Source organism: Calidris pugnax, unplaced genomic scaffold, assembly GCF_001431845.1.
Source record: "Calidris pugnax isolate Ruff unplaced genomic scaffold, ASM143184v1 scaffold589, whole genome shotgun sequence".
In the NCBI taxonomy this organism is placed as follows: domain Eukaryota; kingdom Metazoa; phylum Chordata; class Aves; order Charadriiformes; family Scolopacidae; genus Calidris; species Calidris pugnax.
This window is the reverse complement of record NW_015091425.1, coordinates 98,497-124,145: the sequence shown is the minus strand read 5'-3', so window position 1 is coordinate 124,145 and position 25,649 is coordinate 98,497. Positions and strand designations below refer to the sequence as shown.

The 25,649-nt window shown below is 36.8% G+C and overlaps 1 protein-coding gene across 7 annotated transcripts in view; it reads right to left on the bottom strand.

Moving 5' to 3' along the window:
- PACSIN2 (protein kinase C and casein kinase substrate in neurons 2) overlaps positions 1-25,649 on the bottom strand; it is a 73,079-nt gene that overhangs the window by 36,456 nt on the left and 10,974 nt on the right. The window contains exon 1 of one of the 7 annotated variants that reach the window (XM_014961523.1): positions 12,813-12,925. The exons of the other annotated variants lie outside the window; for them this stretch is intronic. The gene's annotated coding sequence lies outside the window, so the exon portion shown is untranslated. Of the gene's footprint in view, positions 1-12,812; positions 12,926-25,649 lie in introns of those variants that run through there. 7 annotated transcript variants of the gene reach the window in all.

The window sequence follows — 25,649 nt, the reverse complement described above, 5'->3', positions numbered from 1 at the left end:
CTTAGTAGATTTTATAATATTCAGACAGCCCCAGTTATCTCACCCACCCACCTGTGACTAGATCTCTTACTGGGCTAGTAACTACCTGAAATACTTGTTACTTTCCTGCCACCACTCTTGCGCATTTTAAAGCGGATAATAGAATCTAAATAATGGTAAGATGCACATATCTACTGTTCCACACATACCAAGCAAAAGGTTATAGGTTCCATGACAGACTATCTCCTTGAAGCTGACCATTACTTGCCCTAGAAGATGAAACTTCCATACCTAGTTCTACTGCTTTTTATTTGTGACATTACCACACTACCTCATTGTTTTCTTTTAGCAAAACAAACAGAAAAAAATCAACTCCAAATTCTGATCTTTATTAGAAGTAATTACTTTAACAATTCATGCATTCTCACTTATACAGAAACAGCTGCATGGAAGAAAAACATGATCTATCCTCATCGAAGGAAATGACTGTTTATAAAGCACTGCGTATAAAAAAAATTAGGGTTACCCTAAGCTAACATTTAAGATAAATATCAAAAACAGTACTGAGGCAAAAATTCAGGTACTTATATCCACAAATGTGGTTTGTAGGGTGGAGACCAAGAGGTAGGAGAGGAAGGAAACAGCTCCCTCCCAGAACACACACATGCAAATCCCTGCCTGATCTTGTCAGATACTTCATGGAGTTCTCCTGTTTAGATTTCTCCTATCAAATTTACCTACAACTACGGGCAGGGCTACATACAGGTAAACAGATTTTACCACTGCAAAAGGGTGTGAGGAGTGAAGCTCCCTCTCTCATTTGCCTTATGAATCTTGCTTCTTTAATTGCAATAGGGCCACTTCCAAAGGAAGAACAGAAAACACCTACAGACCTGGCCCATCTTGCAGCCTAGTGGTTACGACACGCTGCCGACAGAAAAGGAATTGAAAGCCTCCAAGACAGAGGAGAATTCAACACTGACTTTGCATTTCTTGGGTATTCTGAAAATAACCGTGCTCTAAGGGTTGGCATACACCACTTCTTTGTGACAAGAACTAGCTACTGAAACCAAGCAGTGGTTTGGATTATTACAGGACAAACAGGACAAAGAACTGCTCTGGCTGGGAAGACAAGCTGTTTCTCCTCAACGCTTTGTCATCCAATTCGTTTCCATAATCCAATTAACAGAAAGCTTAAATAACCTTAACACTGACTACAGAACTGAAAACTACAAGGGAAACAAAAATTATTAGTTTTTTTTTATTTTGAGAAGATAGTCAAAAATACAGGAAGGGTTCTGCAAAATGGCAACAATAACAAAGGAAGATGACATCTTGAGACAAAATATTTTTACTTCTTAGTATACAAGTCTTCAACTTATGTTATTAGTAGTTATCAAAAACCACTTATTACTAGTAATTACTGAAAACCAATTTTCAATCCGTGCTTTTCATGAACCAAGAGGGAAAGGTGTGCTAAAACTCCATTCAATTGTCAGTTTCTTAGCAGCACACCTCTACATGGAATTTGTTCTTTCTAGATAAATTTTGGCCCTTAGCAATTCTTACAATACATCAAGGTAAGCAAAAATCACATTTGTAAGCATTTTCTGATATACTGCTTATGGCTATCTAGGAAAGAGTAAGGAGGAAACAGAAGTGCAATAAACTTGGAACTAGATGGACAAACTCAAAATAATAATTTGACATTAAACAGCTTTTTCTAAGACTTTGTTTGTTTAAAATTTTCAGAAAAATATACAGTTATGCAGTAGTATCTTTAATCATAATTTCTGGCATTCTTTTATCTGATCAAAGCGAGACCTAGAATTTAAAGACAACTTGTTAGACCAATAAACATTGCTAGCTAGATTCCATTAACTCTTTGGGTCCTCTTGCCTTTTTCCCCATTAAGACAGCACTAACACTACTTACTCTAAAACCAAGGAAGCGATTGAAGCCAGCGTGAGCCAGGCATCCCATCCAGAAGAACAAGGGAAGGAACAAGATTCCCAAGGTTCTCAAGAAGCATTATAGCTGCTTTCCTATAGTACACCAAGATCTTTCAACCAAAGTGTTCACTGCCATTTGGAAGAGATAGGCAGACAACTCTAGAGGTCAGCATCTTGGACAAAGAAACCCTTACGCAAAAGTATAAACCTAAAGGAAAGTTTCAACAAGTCACCCATCCCACCCCCCCAAAACCACGCGAGTGGTATTTCTTCCCCTGCAATTATGAAAAGAAAAGACAGCAAAAGTGTTCTGAAGTAATAATACAGTGTCTGCTTACCTTTAACGAAGTAGCCTAAACTATAGCAATGCTGGCAATTTAGTTTGAGAAGCTACATGGAAAAAAAGGAAAAGCTGAAACAGAGGAACATTTTCTTAAATGAGGGAACAAGTTGTGGGGAATTTATCTTTTTTTAAAAAAAAACTTTTATTCCTCCTCAACTAAAACTACATAATACACAGACCTATCCTTTTTTCCATAAAAGCATGAAAATGATCAGCACTCAGGAAATTCTGATGGATTTAAGGTTTTTAAATGCCAAATACTACGCTGTGAGAAAGTATGAGCAAGCGTATTTAGGGAAATATTATGAAGTCATAGCAACCACTGGCACAGAAAAACACTATTTGTACAGCACTACTTAAAAATAAACTGAATACTGAGATAGGAACATTAAGCAGTATGAGTCATGCTACCCTCACAAAACAGAATTATTACAGCAGCCAGTCCTTTAGCACATTTTTTGTTTGGGTTTGGTTCTCCCATCCTTCAAGTGAATTTGCAGAGGTTTCACAATGAAAATTCATTGCACTTTGATTAGCAGGGTCTTCCATTTCACTATAAGAAGTAAACCTATGAACAACAAAGGCTGTTACTATTTTAAAAAAAGATCTGGGAAATTTAGATCAAGATAACAAAAGAGGTGAGTTCTGCATAGATTCTTCACACACAATCACCTGCACTTCACAAAGTTTGGGGTTCTTTGGTCAGCTAGATTGCATCAGAGCCAATAACTCCACAGGAAAGCGTGGTGCACACACCCAGTCCCTGTATTCCCACAACAGTTTGGCTTCATCCACTCTGGCCTTTATCTTCTCATTCCACCGCTCCAGGCCCAACTCTTCAGGAGTACCTACGCTGCCTCTTTCTTATTCCTCAACGACTCGCTGAGCAAGCAGTAGCACAAGTGCTCCAGCAGTTTCCACCCACCTTCACGCTGACTGGTAACCCAGCTCACCAAACAGGACAGATTATTACTGAGCTCACATGAAGATTTTTCTTGAGCAGGTACATGGGTTTAGGTTTCTCCCACGCAGCTGCCAGTTTTCACAAAACTGATAAGAAATGGGTATCTTTATCTCTGCTCTTCTTTAACTCTCATCTGAAACTGACCAACTGATGCAAAAATGACAGAAGCAGGAATTTAGAGAAGCCTCATTTTTCCTCAGAAGGCAGATTAAAGATCTTCACTGCATAGAAACCACCTCTGGATCATGCTCTGTGCCTTTTCCTCAGCATGCTCTTTGCCAACACAAATGAAATCTCCTAACTTTCACACTTCTCAGGGTATTTTCTTCCCCTGCGGGAAGAAAAACTTTGGAATTTCCACTGGAAAGCAAAATCTCAATATTTTATTAATCAAGTCCAAAGGTCTTAAAACAAGTTCTTACCTGTGTCACCACAGGTTAAAGTCTCAGCACACATCAGCTAAGAGAACTTATATAGCCTAAAAATAAACCACAAAGTCCAACTGAAAAAAGTAATTATATACTAAATAGTACCTGCTGTAATAGCTATAGAAATAGTGCAAACAAGCAAGGCTCAAGTTTCTTGACAGTGATTTTTAACCCATTCTTGTAAATTAGGATACACGGATACATTGATCTTAGAAAGAGACTGACCAATAAATAAAATAAATGAGACTTTTTTTAAAGTTTCCTCTTAGGGAACATTCTAGCAATGCTATATGCTAAAGACTTTGAATTTCTTCTCTATTGCTAGTGCCCTACTATGGGAAAATAAATGCTATAAATATCCCAAAGGCTTAACACATAAGTATTTTAGAAAATATTAACAGTAACGAGCAAGCAGACTTTCAGATACCGCATACACACCCATCTGAATAGAATATGCTGCCTCTGCTCTCAAGAAGTTCTTTTTGATGCTGTTACCTTGGAAAGCAATTTACAAAAATCCCTGCTTCATTCATGTTGAAGTATTTCATTTTTTTTAACTCCCTTTTTCTTTATGTGTCAGGAGTTAGAGATTAGCACAACACATGACTTACAAAAAAAAAAATCTGTGTAACAAATACAGACTTTTAAAATGCTAAAATAATCCAATGAATCCCAAAGCTTCTCTTAAGGTGTTTTCCAACAGGAAGAGGAGAAGAAAAACATTTCAAGAAACCCTTTCATTTATCTCCCTAATCGCCCAGTAACACATTAATTTGTTGAGGAACTCTTATTGTGAAACAGGCAGGGTTATTTGTTGAAAAACAGATTTTAACATCCTGAACCCCCTTGGAAGATCATGTTTGTTTTTATTAGATACTTCACTATAATTCAAAGAGATAGTATTAAAAAGAAAAAAATTCTAATTAAGGTCTCAATGCTGCTTACTGAATCCTACGACAAGGAAGAATAGATTCCAAGTCTGATGTTCCAACACAAAAAATGCCTGCAGATGAAACACCATTTCAAATACTTGAAATCTGAAGGCAATACCACACATCCATGTTCCTGCAGATGTGATCAACATTTCCCAATATGTACAATTCAGATGACAAACAGGAGATGTGATGTGACTCCTTGTGCCTTACTTTCAGAACTTCACAGTTTCTAGAAGTGAAAGAACTGACAGAAGTTCTCCTTGCCAACATGACATAATACTTATCTCTTCCAATTATTCTCTCATGTACGATAGGCTGCTTTAAAGTAAGACAATCACTAGGACTATGGCTCTAAGTGACAAACTGGTCCACAACAGAGAAAAGTCTCAGAATCATAGAATGTCAGAATCATTCAAGCAGGGTCAATCCAGGCTGTTCAGCGCTTTATGCAGTCAGGTCTTGAAAACCTCCAGGGATGGAAACTGCACAACCTATTTCAGTGTTTAACTGTCTTCAAGATGAGAGACAGAAGAAAATAAATTAATCCATATTTAGAAAACCAAATAGTCTGTTCAGCTATTACTATTATCCTTGTGTTGTCTCTAAGAACTCTACAGAAGCAACCTCAGGCAATCTATCAGTCTCTAGAAGAGAAAAGCACCTGGTCACATTACCTTTTGAATTTATTTTTGGAATGACAGGACTTGTCACTGTGGATCTGACTCAGCAAGATTCCAAGTTTCATGACAAGGGAGTGAAATACTTATACATAAGGACACTGCTCAACTTGGATTAGCTGCTCATAAAAACTTTCAGCTACAGTATTTTTCCTTATTACTCACTGAAGTCTCAGGTTTTGTTCCACACAGAATAGTGAGGAAACTGGACTTCACTGTTCAGGAACAAACATATCATCCCATGCTGTAAGTGCAAACCACCGTGGTTTGCTACCAAGTGTAGCTACTATGAATATGCTGTATCTCTTATTCCCTGGTTAAAGCAATTATATGTTGCTTCATTTTCTATTCTGTCCAAAGAACTTGCTCTATAAGAGTTCCAGTTTCTTCAGGGTTACAATTTGTTTACTGCTTACACAGACAGAAAAAAAGTGGCATAACTTCTTCAGCAATATTGTGAAATCACGTACCAAAACCTGTTGAGAATCAAGCTATCAACACTAAATTAATAGGACAAGTAGCTGTAGGAAAAAAGGTCACTTTTGTTTACACATTCAACTGACACCAAGCAATTCTAGACCCAGGGAAAAAAGCATCAAGCCATGATTATCCACTGCTACTCAGTGCTGTAAACTCTTCTAACTGCAACCCGTAGACATGAGTGCATGCTATTAACAGAAGTCAGGTCTTAAGACTTCAAAAGGTAGAGTCTCAAGTCAATGCCTTGGACCTAATTCTTATTTTTCAATCTATAAATAAGGGAGAATAGCACCCTCTTTCACAGAGATTTAAGAAAATCCCATAGCCACTGCCAAGAAAATAGTTACAGCAACAAATACCCGAGAAAAGCCCATAAAAGGAAATTGAATTACTACTTCCTGGAGAATTCAGTCTCTATGTTAAAGTTAGCAGAGCCACACACCAAATGATTATTTTTTTTAAAGTTGACAGTAACCCATTTGGTGAACCCTATATCCTGAGCACTAAAGGAAGGAATCTAGGAAATGCATGCCAATACTAACTGTGTAAGCTTATTTCCTATTATGCACACCGCTCTGACACTGTATTTATTCTTACCATTTTCTAGTTTGAATGCCTAAGTATTTTGCCACCTGGACATTTTTTCAGTTAGCAAATAACATAAAATGACAATAGTACAGAAGCTACGAGCTTGTACTCGTCATTCATAACCTCAAGTAAGAGTAACAGGAGATTCCTTGCACTTCTGTGCCCACAGGCAGCAGGAAAAAGGAGCAATAAGTGGCCAGAAGCTGGTAGGAACCAGGAGAGAGGGTGTAGGAGTCACCAGGGCGAGAGGGACATGGTGGGAGCAGGGAGGTGGTGACACCTGGCTTCAACCAGGCCAGCGGAGAGCCGGGACTTCCACCAAAGCGCAATTGCTTTGGGGTCCTTCCCCCTCCCCACGCTCCAGTCAGCAATCAGAACCTGGTCTTAAATGCCAATTAAGCAAGTCCCCTGATTTGAGGTTGGTTGGTTTCCAACAGCTTCCTGGCTACAGGCTTCTATCCGCCCATACCCATATTTATTAAACGCTGTGTGTGTAACATGCAATAGGAAACCACTGAAAGTAGCATTAATTCACCACCTAAATACACAAGCAATGAACACGCAGTCAAGCTGTAGTTCTAGCACACATCAGGAGATCACTAAAGCAGATAAAATTTCCTTGATATTTACCACATGTAAAAAAAAACTCCTTACAACTATAGTAAGACTACATTATCTCAAATTAAACTCCATACACATCAACATTGCATTACTGAAATATTATAACGAATAAATTTCGCAATGCATAAGGAATAAGAACAGCTATTTTAGTAATTATATTTTTATTAAGCACAGTTTGAATATTAAATAAACGAAACTAAAAATTACTGATTAAGCTTGATCATCTTTGGTTAACACATACAGCACAGAAATGCATCTCAGAAACGCAAGACAACGACCCAAACATTGTCAAACAGCCTCTTAGCCTGCACATTATCATTATGTTTCATATATATATATACAAGTATTATCTCACTCTCGTACTCTAGAGAAGCTATGCCCAAGTTATGAGCCATCGTTTCTGTCTGGTTTTACATTCATAAGTGTAACTGAAGCCCTTCAAGTGTCTCGAGGAATTCTCTCTTGGAAATGCATGCCTTTACTGCAAGCATGAGCAGCAATGGCAGAGCAGTGTAGCTGTCAGATCTAGCTCTCATCTCCTTTCCTTCTTCCCCTTAATTTGCTATTAGACACGCTGGTTTTTTGCAGACTTAAGACCTAGCCATCCTGATGAGATCCTACATGCTGCCAGCATAACCTTCCTCTGCATTTTCTCAACTAATCAGAACATGCCTTAAATAGCAAAATACTGACTTCGGGGAAAAATAATTTATTCTCTGCCTGACAAGCCACTCCACGTAGGTGTATTATTTTAATTTATTTTTTTTTTAATTAGTAAAGGCATTAATCACCATCAGAGGCTTTTCAGAGTTTTCTGATTTTGAGTTAAATGGACACTGATCACAGGAAATTATTAACACTGCAAACTACAAGCTTCAAATGGTATAGCTGTACCAGCTAAGGACACAAAGTTGATATACAGCTGTGCAGGGAAATTTAAAATATTTTTATATACTCAATAAAAACTCTAACATACTCAGATTATACTTTTTGTTAAGTTGGAGGTATGAGGGGTGATGCAGTAACCAGAATAAACAATGCGAGGCAAAAAAAAAAAATAATCTAGTTCTGCAGATAGAAACTGCACTTGCATTTACAACACTGCTCAAAACTGGAGTGCACTGTTACAATGTTCCTGCTGTACGCCAATCAAATATATAATCTAGGGCATGCCAACAATGAGTTTTCACTTTGAACCCCTAGTACCAATCTGCATGGAAATTACCTCACCCCTAGGTTTTAGTTTTAAAATGTCCAAAGCTGAAAAACAATTTTATTGTTTAACATGCTTCTGCTGTATTTAATCAAGATTTGATTTATTTTTTTTTAAATGACCAGCACTACACAACATTAAGTAGCTAAATTTGAAGTTGATTCCCATAAGAGTGTTCCCATACAAATTTTTTTTCTGTGCCTTCAAAGTCAGCAAAGGAAAAATCAATTACAGAGATGTTTGAGCAATTATGATTCATACAAAGAAAAATGCAAATGGCTATCTTCAGCTTCATTCAGGCAGATTTGTGAAGATTAAGTTCAGAGCTCTTAAAACTATTATTTCAGTGGAGAAAAAAAAAAATGTGTGCACTATTTTCTTTTTTTAATTAAAACCAGTCTTCAGCTCCAGTAGCTTATCACTGCAGCAAAGCCTCCAGCTTTGCAATTTTAGTTCCACAGGCAGCAAGGTACTGCATGAGACATTTCAAACTCCAGACTCAACAATATGAGCATTTAATAAAGACCTAGATTTCCCTAGGCCAAAATTTTTCCATGCCAGAATTTCTGAAGTACTGTCTGGGGGCTTTTTCCTGCATCTCCTCTTCTCTGTGACAACCAATGAACTTTAGGTTATAGAGTATTAATCATCATACAAGTTACAGAAAAATGCCTGTAGAGACTACATGGAGTGCTAGACAGAGGCAAGGAGTCATCTTTTACATTTCCAACCTGGTATTGAAATCATGCTTTTTACTAAAAAATAGCTCAATGAGTTTAAGTGTCATCAAAAGGAAAGTACATTACTCTTTCAACAAGGATACACTTTTTTATGTATTCTTAACTAAAAATCATGCATTTTCTTTTATTTTAGAAGACAGCTCTTCATTTCAAATACAAGATAGTATCTGAATACAAAGTGATACTTGCTGTGTCCTTAAGCAGGGAATACATCTCAAATTACTCAATACACTGCAAGGTACTTCCTCCCTACATCACTTTGTTAGGCCCAGGCCAAAAGCCAAAACAGGGCTTCAAAACAGATGCAGACAGAAAAGAGGTGTATTAAGTTGTTCTCTAACACAGGAACATTGTTAAATGTCATTAAAAATTTTAAATGAGGGAAAAGTTACACATATTTAAGTTTCATCCATGCTGTATTTGTACTCCTCAAAAACGGAGCCTGTAACATTTCTGAACACCATCCTGTACTAGGAAAGGAAATACAAACAAGGAGTTAATTCCTACTACTTCATGATGAGACAAGGCATGATAATCTGAGGATTCAAAGATATCCAATTTCCTCAAATATGCTTCTGAATACAGAGATCTCAGGATTGAGGGCTGTCAGACCACAAAATATAATTAGAAGTTAACAGTTTGTCCACAAGACCTGAAAGTCTCTCTCAAATACCTCAGAACATTTCCTGTCTTTCAGAATTTACTGTAAAATAAAGTCTCACATTTTTAGAGCTCCTTTAAAACAAGTCATGGCAGAGAGCATTCTAGCTTTTACAGACTTGACCTGAAAATCCTCAGGTAAACTCAAATGTGTACAGTCATATATGTGTGACAAATACAACAAAATAATTATGATTGTGTGCATACAGCTTCTACCAATTCTGTCAAAAGTATGAGAAGAATATGTAATACAAAATGAAGTTTCTATTAAATGAATTACCTTCCCAGTACTTTGAAAAACTTCAGATAGTCATTTAAGATAAACTTTGATGGTCCTGCCTAGTATTTGAATTTTGAAACTATAATGCTTAAGTGTGTCTTCTCACACACACACACAAAGCCATTCCAGTTTCAACAATTTTTAAAAACCTGACAGTATTAGTATTTACATCCAGAAAAAGAGACTAAAAAGATGACCATAGTTAAGAAATCAATAAAAAGCTATTGAAATGTACCTTTTTAAAAACTCACTCTCAAGTCCTCAAAGGATAGAGATACTACTTTAAAAGTACTATTCTGTTGTACAGCTCAGCCTTAATTTTGTGTTAAAGAAAAAAACAAGCACCAATGCCAAACTATGACATCCATTTAAATTAACCTTCAAGACAGCCATTAGGGGTTCTGAACAAATTTATCTAGAGCATCTAGCAGCCAAAAAGCATAGTTTTCTTCTGTTTTCCCTCAATAGTAACTGTGCAATTAATATGTATTGAACAGACATTATAATTTGTTTGATAAAGGATCTGATTTTAACCTAAAAAACAAGTGCTAAATAAGGGTTAAGTGTTCAACTCTTGCATTCCATTAACATTTTTAAAAATTCTTAAGACTAGGAGAAGTCTGAACTCAGTATAGGAATTAGTTGGAGCCAAAGGCTGAGCTATTTTATTTCATCCTACTGGAGGATAAAAACACCTCATCTGTTTGTACACTATGCTCTAAAAATTAGTATTTTCAATTTAAAGTAGTTTTGATATACAGAGTTGCATCTTGTTTTCAACAGTACTTCTTGGCAAATTAATTCTTCCTATTGAAACCATTATTAGCAACTTTTCTTTCAGGATTCTTCTGTAGAAGAAAAAGGCAAAATCAGTAACAGATCTGAAGCTGAAATCAAGGTGACCTTGATACAAGAAAAAAAAAAAAAGTAGTTGCTAAATCACATTAAAAGCCCCAAACCATAAGCATTATGTCTTTTCTTCTAAAAGTTGCAGAATATATATATCTTTTCACAAACTCATTGTATATTGATCTGTAACCACTGAATGGAGACAAGCGTTCCCCAAATTCTGCCTCCAAATTTTCAGACTGATTTCCATATTGACTGTTCTTACAAACATAGGAGACATTGTAAAATAATGGAATTTTAAATTAAAGTACTGTAATTAGGCTAAAAAACAATACTTTAAAAGTATCTTGAGATTCTTTTATAATAATAAGATGAAGATTGTATTACATTGTTTTGCACACAGACTAACTGATCCTGGCTTTAATCGATATTTAGTTTTTGAACTAAACTTTGGAGGTCTGCTGTCCTGCTGAGTACCAAGTGCTACCTGCAGATTCTTCAGGTGACAAAGGAAAATACAGGACAAAGTACACTTGAAGAGTACCCTTCACTGACATTACGTACTGAAAATAGCCACGAAACATTATAACATCCTTCTGCTTCTGTTGAGATGCACAAAAGAGAAGCAACATAAGAGAACAATTTCACAGTACTATTTCATTACAAAACAATTTGGGTTTAAGATTTTAAACCCTGCCACACTGCTTCTTATTATAAAAGAAGTTTCCCACTTTAAAGACATACTTCTTTAATTTTAGATCCAGGGAAAGGCTGTAAGGTATCCAGAGCAATAAGACCTAGGTATTATGCTATCTAGTATAATATGAAGTGGTCACCCTCTAAATAAAGAATCTTTATAACTTGTTTCTTTAAGAGCCTCAGGTCTTTCTGATCAAGGAAAAAAAAAAAAAACCAACATTTTTTTTTTTTCAGTGAGAAAATGTTAAGGCACATCAAAATTTGCACTGAGTAGATTTTGCCAGAAAATCATCTGAAGAACTCAGGGTCATTTGGCAATTAAAATAACTTGAAAGACCAAAGAGTATTTTTTTTATTTTTTTTTTACTCAGAGGTTTCCATTATTTAGGTTTAAGTGACTGAAATGTTAAAGAGCAGGAAAAACTTCAATTTGATCAGAAGTGTTCACCCTTTTCTAATGTGCACTTTCGCAGTTACTGTGAAATCATCCACTAATTCATACGTCCTCTCAAAGTCTCCTAACATGAAATTAACCTTAATATTTTGGCATCCTCCCCAAATAACGCTGAGATAAATATGCTTTTAGGTTTGTTTCAAAGAAGCAGGAAGGGGGCACAAGACCATAGGCCTTCAACTTGCAAATTACACTTCATAAGCATTTAGTTAGCAAGAAATCTTTAAAAGTGCCCAAATACTTTAAAAATAAATAAATAAATACACAAATAAATAAATAGCCCTTTAGTTAGTGAAATTAGATGGCTAGTTATACACACTTACAACAAAAACTTACTTGGGGAAAATCTTAAGGGAAATGCCTAAAGCATACACACTTAATGTTTAGTTTCAGTAGAATTTTGTAATGGTGCAAAAAGAAGGATAGTGCAGAGGAGTAGTACTCCAGCAGAGAAAACATGAAACAGCATTTACAGCTGCACTGACAAAGTAGCTGCAGAGAAAAGTCGTATGTATGCAACTGTTCTAAAATGGCATATAATTAACAAGTAAAATAGAACATTACAAGAAGCACTGCCTCAGATATCAAAACTTTCTAAAGATAAAAGGTGCCATGGCACTTACCAGACCACACAAGTACCACAAAACATCAACACTGCTGTACTTGAAAATAGCAAACCCCACAGAAGTATATAAATAAAAGTAACACAATAACCATTTTCTAGAAAGAGATGTGTGTTTTAGACAGCAGACTGAGCCCAGAACAGTCATTTCAAACATGATCAAACACACCCTCATATATTCAAACAAACATTGCAAAATATTACACTCACTTGGCCAAAAGTCCTCTCATATCAGCCATGACAGAGTATAGTAAATTTTTGCTAGGCATAAAGCAACTATGAGAGTTGCTTGGCAAGTCATTCGATATACTGTTTGCAAAATACTTACCTTAAATGACGTGCCTTAATTCACTTGCGTTTTTTCCAAATATGGAGTTCAGCAACATAACTGCACAGAGAGATAGCTGCAGTACCTGCACAGCTATTCCTGACCTCCGTTTCCACAAACAGAATTCTCTCATCAGAGCGTACTTCATCGTTTCCTGTGGGCTGATGAAAACCTTGTAGCTCAAGCTAAGGTCATTTTTCCACACACACACCCCCCCACTGCAGCACTCAAACCGACGCACTGTTTTCAGTCGCACACATTTCTAATGGCTCTGTATAGCCGTAAAGTTGAACGTTCAGGTTTACTATGATCTTTAGTAACCTGTATTAAAGGAAAGTATTTCTAACTGTACCACTGGCTTCAGTGGAGAACAGTGTTTTTAAATACCTCAGTGAAACACGCAGGCACATTTTGGAGATGCGTCACTTAGGAAACAGCTGTCTTGTTTCGGTGTTCCACAGTCAAAAGCTGTATTTTTCCATCTCAGGAAATACAGGGCTGTAATATTAATTAATGAAATACTGATGTGCATTGCATAGAAGCATATCTAAACCCTTAAATTAAGGCCAAACAAGCTAGTCCTCCTGAATCTGAAACTTATATTAAGGAGCTACTGTGCTTTTACTTCAGGAGAGAACCAATTCAGAGGCCTCTTTTGAACCAAATCTAGCCCTGAGACAGTCTCTAACAGATATTTGTTTCCAAAGACTAAAGCAGTGTTAGAAAATGTAAATGTGTGCATTAACAACACGTCCACACACTCTACCTTCTGTTCTTCTTGGAGAGATACTGATGATTATGCTTGGCAAACACTAGTAAAACTGACTGGGGATTAACAACACGTCCACACACTCTACCTTCTGTTCTTCTTGGAGAGATACTGATGATTATGGCAAACACTAGTAAAACTGACTGGGACAGGGGAAGCTAGTGGCACAGGTGGACCTGTCACTTTTTTGAAATGCAAATAAAATGAAGAAAAAGGAAAATGGGAAATGACGGTTTTCTTACCATGGAGAAAAGTAAGAACACAGACAAAAATAAGCCTCCTTATATTGTGTCTCAAAAGGACATTACTGAAAATGATAGAGGAAAATACTCCAAAACCCAGGAAAATAACCGTTTCTCAGACTGCAGTGTGCTCGTATTATACTTAGTTTAAAATAGTGTAGAGTTTGGACACAGATCTCCTTAGGGCTGAATGAATTATTCTCCACTAGAGGAAAAACTGGCTTTCCAGGATAGTCACTCAACACACGTACGGTAACAGAAATACCCGGTAACATCAGAAATGTTTTGCTAGTATAGCTGTTTTTCAAAGGACCAGTATAAACTAGTACAGAACTGTAACCAAGGACACTTACTAAAGCAGAAGTGACACAACTGCCCCATAATTGTTGGCTTAGTTGAGAGCTGTGAAACTGCTCTAAACAGTAGTTTCAATTATTACCAATTCTTTCTGCAGCCATTATCCCCTTACTGTCATAGCCCTGCTGACAAAAAGCAGGTCAAGCCATCATGCAACATTCCTCGATTCTCAAAATACATTCAAGGGTAGTTTAGTATTCAGGAAAAACACTGTCAATGTAAAAAATTGCTTATGAAAATAGCCTTACAATTAAGAGCAACATTTCCAGCTGTTATCACTGTCAGATAGACTTTATGTATCACTTCAGCAGTGTCATTTCTGGAACCGATACAGAATTTATAGACCTCTGCAGAATGCAATTCATAAATGTAGAAAGAAAAAAAAACTGACAGGCACACTTAGCTTCAACTATCCTTCTTTCTAGTAAGTTAAATAACCATTTATTCTTTTAGGAACAATAAAAGATCTGTTCGAGTGTTTCAAAAACAATGCTATACTGTAACAGTACAAAACACCATGTGACAGTATTTCATATTTCAGATTAAATAAGGTTAATTCAGATTTTAAAGCAATCTGGGTCCAGTTTCTAAAGAACAGTTAGGAACATTTAAATGGTTTGCTTGTGTTAAGGCAGGCAAGAAAGTTGCTTAATACTTAGTTTCATTAACATGGCCACTGGAAAAAAACAAAACAAAACAAAAAAACACCACTGTTGCATTCTGTTTAAACAGATTTTCAGCTTAGTGAATCTGAAGTAAACTTTAGCCAGGACTCCTCATGTTTCCAGGCAATTTAATTTTCTGGTCCTGAAATGGTAATTACTGCAACAAGGACATAAGACCCTTCCTTACCACTTAGTAATCTACAGAACATGGGCTGCAGACCTTGAAGAATTAAATATTGCCTACAAACTTTTTTTTTTAAATAGGCTCCTTACCATGTACTAAAATTGTTGGTCTAGGCTACACGGAAGTATCATTCTTAAGTATTAAGGTCACAGATCTCATTTTATGGCCTTTCTTGTATACATAATCTGCCAAGCTAAACTAGAAATTCATCTGCGTGTGTGTGGTGGGGTTTATTTTTGTTTGTTTTTTTAAAAAGCACTTCAATACATTTAAACCTACTTTAATTCAACTGAAAATCTAAAGTTCTCAGTGTGCAAAACAAGATGCTGCTTTAAAACAGTATATGAGATCAAGGTTAGGCAAAAAAGCAGGTGGAAGTTTTCCTTTGGTTGTCAACGTTTTGCTAATCTTATTAAGGATTTAGAAGAAAAAGAAACTAAACACAGAGATTGCTAATCTTATTAAGGATTTAGAAGAAAAATAAACACAGAGACGCCAGTCTTTTCTCATGATTTTCAGAGATCTGGATACACGTTACTTGACCTTATAGAGCTCTTAAACACACAAATTACACAAATGTAGAATCTCTAAATGCAATAATGTGAAATGAATGCTTAATTTGGTCAACTAATCTCAGAAAGACTGGTCTCTATTACCCTTCTCCCGCTTTTCAGGAAAAGGAAAGCTTTTTATGCCCATTTTCAGTGAATGCTTGACTGAAGTACAAGTAGGTCAGCCATCTACTCTACAATCTAAATTGGACTGAAGTTCAAGGAAACTGGGACAAGAGGCCCCATTAGTTACCAGTTCTTGCAATTACTAGTGTGTTTTTTCATTTAATAAGGCCGTGCCATCCCTGACTATCAAACATTTAAACAACAGCCTTTAACCTACATTTCAGCAACAATTAAAAGACTGAAAGAAGAGAGGTAAATAATACAAAGTGAAATTTAGTGCTCTCTCAAGATTAGAGCCTGAAAAATCCTAGTGTTGAAAATTCAAGTATGCAAGACTATTTTTAAAAATATATATGGTCCAGATTCAAAATGGATCAAAGTGTTGAAGCAAAGTCTTAGTAATAGCACGTAATACACAACTTGCTTTTTTCATCATACGTGCTGCTGAGTAACTTCAGCATTTTAAATGGTTCCACAATGATGCTCAAAAACAGAAACAATTGCTGCTAAAGGTAGAATTATACACCTTTTTTGCTTTCTGAACTTTGTCTGAATTCGTATGTCAGTAACCTCTTCACTCACAGCAGTATGATAGTCCTAACAGCTGAGAAAAGCAGGCACAAATAGCTTCAGAATAAAACGATCAAGTTTCTTAAGCTATTTAGTTTACTGCAAATCATTCTACACATTGTAATCAAACTGAAAAACTGCATTACACTAGACTCCAGAAAGTCTGGAGTTATTACATTTAAATGAAACCTCCCATTTTAAATTAAAATAGAATTCAATTGGTATTTTTGCACAAGGCATAGTAACATGAAGTAACCAGAATAGAAAAGGTTAGTATCATGGAATAAAATCATTCTGGAATTAAAATATCCAACTTGCACACACTCAAAAGGAATAGCTTAAGCCAGATTTCTAAAGTGTACTTTGTGCAAAAAAAAGTATATATGGCATATATGCACACACACATATAAAATCAGCCAGGAGTAGAAAATAGTTCTCCTCAGTATTACTCAGTTGTTGTTCCTTTAGCCTAAAGCTGTGTTTAACACATTGGGAATTTTCAGCAATCTTGTAAGAGGTGCTACCAGGGTCTCAAGATTTTACTAACTAGCTAGTGAACTTGTGCTTATGAATTCAGCTTGAAATGTCTGAATAGACTACACACCATATTTGTCTTCCAAGGGAAGTCATTCTCCCCCTCTATTTTGCACTGGTGAGGCCACAACTGGAATCCTGCGTCCAGTTCTGGGCTCCCCAGTTCAATAGGGACAGGGAACTGCTGGAAAGAGTCCAGCGTAGGGCTACAAAGATGATTCAAGGATTGGAGCATCTCCCTTATGAGGAGAGACTGAGAGAGCTGGGACTCTTTAGTCTGGAGAAGAGAAGGCTGAGGGGAGACCTTATCAATGCCTACAAGTATCTCAAGGGAGGGTTGAAGGAGGAGGGAGCCAGACTCTTTTCAGTGGTTCCCAGCGAGAGGACGAGGGGCAACGGGCACAAGTTGGAACGTAAGAGGTTCCATTCAAATATGAGGAGAAACTTCTTCACAGTGAGGGTGGCAGAGCCCTGGAACAGGCTGCCCAGGGAGGGTGTGGAGTCCCCTTCCTTGGAGATTTTCAAGACCCTCCTGGATGCAGTCCTGAGTAACATGCTCTGACAAGCTCTAGGCAATCCTGCTTCAGCAGGGGAGTTGGACTAGATGATCTCTATGGTCCCTGCCAACTCTAAAAATTCAGTGAAATTCAGCGAAATTTGGAAGCACTGTATTCAAGCTTACAGCTAGGATGGAAACACGTGGTGATAGGCAGACTGGAGACGATGCCATACAGGCAGAACTGCGCTGTGACAGCATAAAGGCAGGGCTCTGTGTCACTGGTCACACTCATGTGTCAGCCCATGTTCTAGAATAGCTTGTGGTTACTGAAGTGAGTCACCTGCCTACATACGACTACAGTTACACAGCCATATCTCCATATGGCTCATTAGTTAAAAGGCTAAGCAGCAAAAGAATCAAAAAAAGAAGTCGTCTGAATGGTTCACCGGCTGAAACAGCTGCAAGTTGAAAGCTTCAGTTATACAAAAATGCCTTAAAGGTGTCACTGAAAATAAGACTTCTATTTGACCAAATATTCCCCAAGAATAAGAAAAGCAAGCCACGTGCTTACTCAAAGAATAATAAACTTAACATTTAACTATCTTTACTATATGGTAGTGGAAAGAATAAAAGAAGTATATAATATTTTAATACTGCAGAAAGACAGACAAATAAAGAAAATGAAGAAAGTGTGATAAATTATATACAAAAATATATTATTTATCATTTTACAAGTAACATATAATGATCTTTTTCATTATCATACACTTTGATTTTCATAATCATAGTCTTCAGTGTCATGGGTCAAAACACGAACATTTCAGCAGAGAACACCTGTGAAACTTAAGTACAGGCATTTTCCACTTCTGGTTCTGAAGGCTTAAAGCCTGTAACCATCTGATATAAACAGCATTAGAAAAAGTAAGCCTGCATCTACAAAGTCTCCTAAAACCTCTTCATTTCTTGTTTCTGCACACCATTTTCTCAATTTTCACAACTTCAAAATACAATGGCTTCACTGGAGGGGCAGGCATTCTCCCTTTAGCTCCTAGCATAAATCAGAGGCAAACTGATAGCAAAGCACACCAAACCCAGGAGGCTTTAGACTGACAAAAACCCAACTGGAACCACACAGTGAATGTCAGCTCTACTAACAAACAGTACACGTCATAAATACTCAGTAATTCATTGCAAGCTTTCTTGAGAAGGCCAAAAGTTTCCCTATCCCACCAAGAGAATCCCTCCAGTAACTACAGCTATGATCTTGTTTGCAGCTCAACAGCTGAAGAGTCATCATCAAAAGTGACCTTCACACAATCAAGCTAGGTCTCAGACCACTGCTGTATTAAGGAGTGATCAACTACCCTTACTCCTAAAGCTTAAGGGTACCAAGCACTCAAAAGAACAAAGTAATTTCAAATATGTTTTTAAAATATACTTTGGGGGATGTATATTTTGATTTACTAAGGTTATTTCAGAACATGCAAAGAAGTGTTTCAGATATATGTAAAAATTAAAAAAAATAAACCAACACACAACTAAAAGCATGAAAGAGACAGTGCCTCTGGCTGCAAGGTTCTTGCCATTGGGTATTATTAACCTCTGGTACAATTATCTCAAGGCTACGCACACACACTCCTGTAGCAGAGTTTCTTTCTTTCATTTTGTAAGAAGTAAACAGAAGTAGGAATACTAATATTTCTGTTTAACTTAAAATTCAGTTTATACCAAAAGAACTTGTACAACTCTCCGTATCTGAAAGAAAAAACAGCTGCTTCACTGGGTCAAAACATCTGCATATTTGATGCATCAAAGCTACCCTAAAAAAGAAGAACAGGTATTACACTTAAAACATAATTGTATTTTACCACATCTAAAAAAACAGCATTAGTAAAGAATGTGCTTTATGGAGTATTAAAGAGCTCAATAATCTTAAACTGATTCCTTAGACAATGTGCATTTATTCTGTACCTTGCAACTTATGAAACTGAAGATGAAATTATGTCCAATAGACTTCTTCAAACAAATTGCTTACCTTTTCCCCTTATAACTGCTCTAAGGAATCTGAATATTCAGTATGTTTCATAGGAAGAGAAACAATTTTATTACCTAGTTTACATTCGCCACACTCTCTTAAAAAGCCTGTAGCCACAATTCCAACCCAAAATGCCAATTTGGAAACAAAGTAATGTTTATTGATCCCTTCAGGGACTGGTAACACTTGAGCATTGGAAACACTTTGCTCCATTGGACTCAGCTAACTGTTACGGGACAGTCTGCCAGAATTTGTTTTCAACAGGAAAGAAATCCCTTTTCTTTCAACTTCCCAGAAAATAAAGGGAAGATCTACCTACATTTTTAACGTTAGATATTTATGGGAAGTTAATGCAATAATTGATTGGATTGGCAAAAGATGAGGATTACAGTGAGGGTCACAGGGATTCTGAAAACAAGATAAAGCTCTTGGAGGTGATGAGGCTGGACTACCCACATGTCAAGTACATCTATTCAAGGAGTTCAATAGTCACACTTTGCAACAGTAGCCAAATCCCACAAGAAATACTTCAGCTGAGTATTTGTCAGTTTATAATGATCACTGAACCACAGAACAGCCCAGGCTGGAAGGGACCTTGAAAGATCACCTAGTCCAACCTTCTGTGGGAAAGGGAGCCTAGACGAGATCATCTGGCACCCTGTCCAGTTGCATCTTGAACATCTCCAGACTCTACGATTGGTATCTACCAATTCACAAGACATCTTCAATCATTCAACTTCCGCAAGACAAGAAGAACTAGATCACAATCACGAGAGCACCATTCTCACAGGCAGTTATATCTCATTTGCTTGCTTACCTCTTGCACACACACACAGCTGCAGTCTTTTTTTTTTTTTTTCTTATGCTAAAATAAAGGCTACACAGTTGAATTTTGCGGCCAAAGCCACTACCTAATCCTTTAACTATGAATTCTAATACCCAAAGAAAATTTTCATGATAACGTTACTTTTTTCTGGTACAACACAGAAAATTTAGGCTATATCTAATTCATGTAATTGTGTGGGGGTTCCATTATAGTCCATTTAGCATAAGGTAAATTGAAAATACCCAAGTAACTAATTCACTCGTTCAGCACACACATACTCAACAAAACAGTCTTTGTCCTGGGCTTGTTCCATCCTGATAAAACTACCTGTTTCTTACCATGCAAATATACTTTTATTGTAACATCCATTGGCATCAGGTTTATTCTCTTTAACAATACAAATACTGAGGGGGGTCAGTATCTCATATTACTCTCACACAATTATTAGATATTCAGTTAATTGATCTTGCACTTAACTGCTGCTCCATGAGCACAGGCAATCCAATATAACAATTCACAATGCAAATCACAAGAATGTGAAAAGAGTCAGTAATGATCAATGCCCAACTACATTCCCCAAAAAAGATAAAGATCTAAACCCCAAATATTCTAGTCTTGAATTTCTACTGCTGGCACCTAAAACTCCTTTCAATGGAAGGCAACTATTATTTCAGGAATGTTTACATGTTTATTTTTACACAAATTGAAGAATTCTAATGACACCAAACCAGTCTAAGTCTAGCCAACATTTTGTTAGGATACAGTATCCACCTGTAGTTCAGCTTTGACAGCTTTTTGTAAAAGAGGTTACAGTAGTTGACATAAGAAAATCTTCTGATGGTCTTCATCCTGAGGCTCCGAATACCAATGCCCAGTACTAACTGGAACAATTTAGAGTTGCAACATAAGAAGCGTTACGTGATACCAGAAGAGTTCTAAGGGTTTTCCTAAGTTCTCCCTGGTTGCTTGCATGAGACTATATGAACGATATCCCTGCAGTATTCATCAAATAAAGAAGCTTCTAAAGGTGCCCTTTTCAACCTAAAAATAGTACAGCATCAAAGGCTGTACAGGTTTAGTGCTGACTCACAGCTTTGACTAATTCCAAGCAAAATTAACATTGAAATTAGTTTTGCTATCTCCACATGGTTCCAATTGACAGATGTAAATCAAAATACAATGGCACTGTCCATTTTCTATTGTCTGGGAAAAAAGTCAATAGAAGCAGACATTGAGTAATATAAGCAGGACAAGTAAAAAGGAGGGAAAAAAGTCATACTAAACCAAAATAATCATAATACAATGCTATAGAAAGAGGTTTTTTAGCTATGCAAGAAACTTCTGACTCAAGGTTCAAGAAATGCAAGTATAAATCCAGCACTTTTGCCTATAAGATAAAGGCACTGAAAGCTTATCCAAATTCTGAAATTCTCTAAACTCACCTTTTACAGTCCTCTAGTCATGGTATTTCAATAGTAATATTCCAAGAATTTATTCAGCAGTTCCAGGATCTGGATGCAAGTTACCATCTGAATTCATTCATCTTAACACCAGTAATTCCATATCAAGTTTTAAATTCTAGACAAAATTGGAAGAAATCCAATAACAGATTAAGTGGATTTTCAGGTAGGTAAGTTCTCGCCTGATTCAATATTTAAGTTTCAGTAGGTTAGCTTGAGACAAAACTTTAAAGTTGTTCCATTTTCATTTTCTGCATTTGACACATGTATGCCAATTCGCTGCTTGCACTTGTCTTTCACCAAGTATAATTTATTTTTTTTTTCTTAAAACTGAAAAAACATTCATAAAGAAGGTTAGTCAACTGAGAAGCAAGATGTCAAAATGTCTTTTTAAGCTTATGTAGTTAGCTTTCCAGCATTCCTTTTAGTATTCATAGCTACATAAAGCTGTTAAGCACTTGAAATTGGGCGATGGTGAAACACACAGAAGACATGACTTGCATTGCTTCCTCTTTTAGGGCAGATACTAGAGCCAGATTGAGATTTTTCACAGTACTCCAAATTTAAATGCTGACTCTGATGTAAATGCCTAGGTGCAATATGCCATTCTTTACACATCCCAGTAATTTTCACGGGCCAGCATAGCTGTATAACTAGAGAAAGTAGCTCAAATTTAATTCAAGATTCATTTTTCCTTGACGAATTCAAAACCCATTTTGAGAGAACCATGTTTATAAAATTTTCAGCTTTAGAGAGCCAATTTGTACAACAGCTTTTCATGTTTTTTTTTCCCTAAGAAATTGAATTTCAGTGAGTACTCTAGCCAAATGGGATACTTCACACATCCCTCAATATTAATAAACTCACAGAAACTTTATAAATTTCACAGTTGAACTACCATCATCGTTCACAACTCAGACAAATAATCTCAGAAGATATGATACTAGTACAGCATTACTCATTTAAAAATGCAGTATTTTATCTGTGTGTATGGAATATGAAATAAACACTGCAAATGCAAAAAATACATAAGATGTGCACAATGAAAATACCTCTGCATGTACTTGAAAACACCAGAACCTGTTCAGCTCTTTCCATATTTCCTTCCTATGCAATAAGATCGCTTGGAAACAGCATGACAACTGCTAAAATTATTACTGTAAAGCTAGCAATTCTGTTCAGCAATAAATTGGTAGGCATTACATGCTAAATTTAGCACAGTTCATCCTTAATCACACAAAGTGTTTCTGCAATACTTAACATGTAGAAACAAAGATGCCTCCTATCTAGCCTGTTTTGCAAGAAAGAGGAGGAGGGCAAAAGGGGCAGAAATATCAAAGATCTCCAATTGCACTTTCAGTTTTTCTACAGGGCTAGTAAAAAAAAAAAAAAAAATCAAGCTAATTCAATCCCGAAAGCCAGACTACTTCATGTTTTATTAAACTGATCAAAGCCTAAAGCAAAGATGACATAGGTTGTCTTGCATAACTCTAAAATAAATCCAGAATTAAAGTATATTTGTTTTAACTATTTATACGTACAAATTACTGAACTGCTACTGACTTGACAATGATTGAAATTGCACAGCACAGATTTTACTCTGATACCCGTATAACTCACAGGATTTACATTCTACCAGAGACTATGTAATGGCCTGATCTATACCAAGTGCTAAAAATACAGTAATTAAATACAGACCAGACCTACCTATTGTTCTGTGATATGGGGATACGACAAGCCAAAGCAGAAGCAGCTGCTTACATGCTACTTTGGACAAAGGATTTCTTAGCGAGATTCAAACCAATTTCAAAATTCACTTACAGATCCTTGAAAATTATATGGATTGTCCTTTAAACTATTCAAATTTGTGTTTGGGAACATAAATAACGTATTTGGTGCCACCTCAATGAACAGATAAGACATTCATGATACCCAGCGAATGAACTTTCAATTTTCCCAGTGCAGTGGATAATTAAACAAAGAAAAGCACAAAGTGTTCTACAATACTGCTCGGTCTGCATTCCCGGAAAGATATTCCCTGCTAGTCAATTTGTGCACCTCCTTCAAAAAAACATCAGGTTGAACACTGCTTTGCTGAGAATAGCTAAGAAAACAGACTGGGTAGTATCGTAGAACTAAAGTCACAAGAGAATCCAACTAATTCTATGCAACTATTTTTGAGGGAACAAAACCAAAAACCCAAACAGCACAGGTTACAACATGGTAGGGAAGAAGTTTTTCCAGCCTAGGAAATAAGAGCTGGTGTGGGTTTTGTGTATATCTAGGGTTTTCCCTGTAAAAGAAAAAAATAAAATTCCAACAAACAAATCAACAAAAACCCTAACATTCTAAAAAAAAAAAATCCACTCAATTCTTTCCACAAGATTGATTCAGTCTTGAAAATTCAATATTGTGTTTGAATTCAAAACTAGTTCTCCAAAGCCTGGTTTAACAATGAAGTATTAAACCCATTAATTTAAATCTGCTAGGAGTTTCAAAAAATTATTTAGCATTCACTTTTTTTTATAAATACACCATTACATTAGAATGTGTCAGTGTTACACATTAGAAACATTTAAGTTACTTACAAACGAGTGTTTTAGAAGCCAAAACGCAAAGACTTGCAGCTCCCTTCTACTTAGAACTTGTTCAAATTTGAAAAGTATTTCAATTCTGTCTTCTAGTCCTTCCACACTAAAATATTTTAAGCAAAAATTCAAGAAAAACCCAGCAAGTTTGCCTTTAAATGTATGAACTCAAGATCATTCGAAACTTATTACCTATTCAGCCATGCATTTAAAATTGGTTTAAAAAAAAATCAAGAAACATAAGTTGAAGTATATCTTCAATTCCCTTAACTATAAATAGTTTAAGGGTACAGTCTCTAGGCAATAAGTGTTAAATCTTACTCAGTTGTATTTCAGCAGCTCATGTAGCACAGCTTCAGCTGCTAGGATGAGCAATGCTGTTACATTTATATATACTCCATTTTCCATACTTTATTACATTCTGACCATCTTTAGCATACATGGGATTATAAAAGCACTTACACAAAGACCTGTTTCCATCCAACACTTACTTTGCAGCTTAAACTTTATAGAAATTATTCACTATACTGCTCATGTCAATACCAAGTCTGATCACTTATAATATTATATAAATTTGTTCTGCTGACAGAGATTGATTTGCTCTTCTCCCACATCCCCAGTCACTCCTCCTGACTCAGCACCTGAAGTCAGGTGCTAAATTTTATCCAGCTGAAAATTACTCTGCCAAAACCAAAAAGTTTCTTGCTGTGCCAGGGAACAAACTCCAGTCACAGCACAGCCACATAAATAAACAGAGCACATAGCAAGAACAAGTAGCTGGGCACCAGGAAAAGAACCTGATTTCCCATATTAGTAGCAACATAACATGTCACTGGTTTTGAAGGTACTTAGTGCCTTATCACTGTGGGTGGAAGTGGCAACAAGCTTCTGAACTAGTTTAATGAGTTACAAGAAGTTATGCTAACAAAAGGAATAAGGAATCATAGAATTGCCCAGGCCAAAGGGACCTCCAAAGGTCATCTAGTCCGACCTCCCCGCAGTCAGCAGGGACACCCCCAACTAGACCAGGTTGCCCAGGGCCTCGTCGAGCCTCTCCTTGAATATCTCCAGGGATGGGGCCTCAACCACCTCCCTGAGCAACCTGTTCCAGTGCTCCACCACCCTCACAGTGAAGAACCCTCTCCTAATCTCCAATCTAAATCTGTTCCCCTCCAGCATGAAGCCATTGCCCCTCGCCCTGTCGCTGCAGGCCTTTCTAAACAGACTCTCCCCAGCCGTCCTGTAGGCTTCCTTCAGGTACTGGAAGGCTGCTATTAGGTCTCCCCGGAGCCTCCTCTTCTCCAGGCTGAACAACCCCAGCTCCCTCAGCCTGTCCTCGTAGCAGAGGTGCTCCATCCCCCTGATCATCCTTGTGGCCCTCCTCTGGACCCTCTCCATCAGGTCCATGTCCTTCTTATATTGAGGGCTCCA